The sequence below is a fragment of the Chrysochloris asiatica genome, unplaced genomic scaffold (assembly GCF_000296735.1).
Source record: "Chrysochloris asiatica unplaced genomic scaffold, ChrAsi1.0 scaffold00739, whole genome shotgun sequence".
NCBI lineage: Eukaryota > Metazoa > Chordata > Mammalia > Afrosoricida > Chrysochloridae > Chrysochloris > Chrysochloris asiatica.
The window spans coordinates 67754-70406 of record NW_006409257.1 but is presented as its reverse complement, the minus strand read 5'-3'; the positions used below and the strand labels follow the sequence as shown (position 1 = coordinate 70406).

The following is a 2653-nucleotide window of genomic DNA, read 5'->3' as shown; positions in this document are numbered from 1 at the left end:
GCAGCAACAATGGGCTCAAGTTTGCAGAAATTGTGAAGGTGGCCCAGAACCTTTTGGTCTTTTCTTCTATTAAATATATGGTCTTTATGAATCGGAACTAACTTGATGGAACCTAACAGTAAAAATGCTTGAAGTCTAGTATATTAGTTCTTTTTGCTGTTATAAGAAAATACCACTAACTGGGTGGAATAAGACAACAGAAATGTATTATTTACAATTTTAGAAGCCAAATTACTTTTACTGTGGCCAAGCTAGGTGTGTGTACAATAGTACCCCCTCTGGAGAATCAATGGGCAAATCTGGGAAGTATTTTTTAAGATATACAAATGGCCAATAGGCACTTTAAATGATGCTCAACATAGATTGTAGTCAAGAAAATTCAACTCAAAACCATTATGAGATATTACTCTATACTCATTGAAATTACAATTATAATAATAGTGATTTCTCAGTTTGGACTCATGGGTACCCCTTGTGTTACAGGGCAGAAACATGGGGTTTTTTGGGATGTCATTTTTATGGAAGAGATATCCAGTCCTATCTGTTGAATTGTCATTGGGTTGAATCAAACTTTGAATTTTTTGCTTTAGTAGTCATGCACAAAGTGTTTACATCAACTGAGGACTTTATAATAATAACAACAACAATAATGATAATAATAATAACTGAAAATAATGGATGTTTGTAAGGTTTCAAAAAATATAGAAACATCATCCAGTGCTCTGGAAATGTAAAAGAGTATAACAACTTTGGAAATAATTTGAGAAGGTCTCAAAAAGATAAGCACAGAGATTATTTGACATAGCACTTCCACTCAATGCTATATACCCAATAGACATGAAAACAGATATGCAGCCCCCAAATTTGTACCCAGATATTTATAACACTATTTTTCAGATTATGTAACAAATCAAAACCCTTAAATGCCTATAAAGAGAAGAATGGATAAACAAATGTGGTAATATTATCTATTGGTATATTATTCAATTAAAACATAAAGTAATGATGTACACTTTAATGTAAATGGGCTTTGATATATTATGCTAAGCAAAAGAACCAGACAAAAAGTTCATATTTAAAAATTTTGTATTTATAGGGTTATCAGATTAGACTAATCTGTAGAGATAAAAACCACATAATTGGCTATAAGGATTAGGGGAGAAAGGATAGGGGAGTGACTGATTAAGTGGGGAGGGCGGGTGTCTTCGAACGTTGTGAAGCCAGATACAGGTAAAAGTTGTACAACATTGTGAATGTACCTAAGGCCTTTGAGTTGAAATCTTTAGAAAGTTTACAATTGTAATTTTTATTATATATTTTTTTCACAGTAAACAACAATATACCTAAGACAGAAAAAGCTATGATAGTTGTTAAAATATAGTCAATAAAATATAATTACTAAAGACAATATAAAAAGAAATATTTGCTAGCAAAAGGATCACATGACTTATAAATATTGGGGAGAAATGTAACATGATCCTAGTAGAATATTACTTCATTCTTAGTATGTGGCAGACATTGTTCTAAGTGCTTGTAGTGGCTAGGGTTGACTTCTAGATGGACTGACACTGCAGATGGTCAGCTTAAGGCTCATTTGGTAATATTTTTCTGCATATGTCGCTATACTGTGTTTGTTAAGAAGTCGAGTCAGTTCCGACTCATAGTAAAACTATAGGGTTTCTGATGCCTTGAATCTTTACAGGCTTTATATTAAGAGGAGATATTATGATTCAGTTTTATTACTGATGAGAGATTATGTTAATTTTTTTGTATCATGAAAATTACCACAAGCTTGTGTGTTCAAAAATACAAATTTATTATTGAAGCATTTATAAATCTGTAAGGCAGAAACCAAGGTGTCAGCAGGAGTGTACTATTTTACAACACTGTGTGAGAATGTATTCAATGGCTTTTTCTATATCAGGAATATCTTTGTGGTTTCTTGTATTTCTTGACTGGTTGCCAAATATTCTATTATTCTCTCTGGCATTCTATATTCATTTGTCTCTTCTGTACTGTACTATGTTCTGAGAAAATATTTGGTTGCAATTAAGTCTGTCATGATACTGTTTTCTCTGCTCTACAAAGATTGTTTGTTCAATCAAAGTAAAGTTCATCCTTTATCACATCAGTAATAGTCGTAGGCTCCTAATGTTGCTGTTTATTGTATAGAATTTCCAAGGAGCCACTGGAGGGTGTGAGCCACCGACCTTGTGTTAATAGTCCACTGCTTATTGTGCAGTATCAACCAAGGATTCCAAATATTAGGATGTGGAAACTCCACTTGAGGACAACCACTTAAACCACTACAGAAGACAAATCTACTAATGACTCCATCAAAAGATACATTAACTTAGGTTCAGGAAAGTGTGAAAATTATTTCTCCTTGGGTAATGTGCGAGGTATTATATATGTATCTGTCATAGAAATCTAGAAACAATGAGGGAAATTAATCCAAGGAAAAAGCCAGTTTCAATAAAACTAACGATGTTCTACTGCCCTGTGCCTGAATACTCCCTATGTCTAAAGCTCTTCTATTGAAAGTTCTTCTAATATCTCCTCATATGTTTGAGCATGTTAGTGTCTGAGGGTTGTTTTTTGTTGTTGTTGTTATTGTTGTAATTAGCCCGAATGGCTTTGGTATTGATGATGT

General features: G+C 33.1%; 1 protein-coding gene across 1 annotated transcript in view; it reads right to left on the bottom strand.

Annotated features, from left to right (window-relative positions):
• The window catches only part of LOC102827139 (olfactory receptor 7G2-like), a gene marked incomplete at its 3' end in the record, with an annotated part of 13113 nt that overhangs the window by 9401 nt on the left and 1059 nt on the right, over positions 1-2653 (bottom strand). The gene's annotated exons all lie outside the window — the stretch shown is intronic.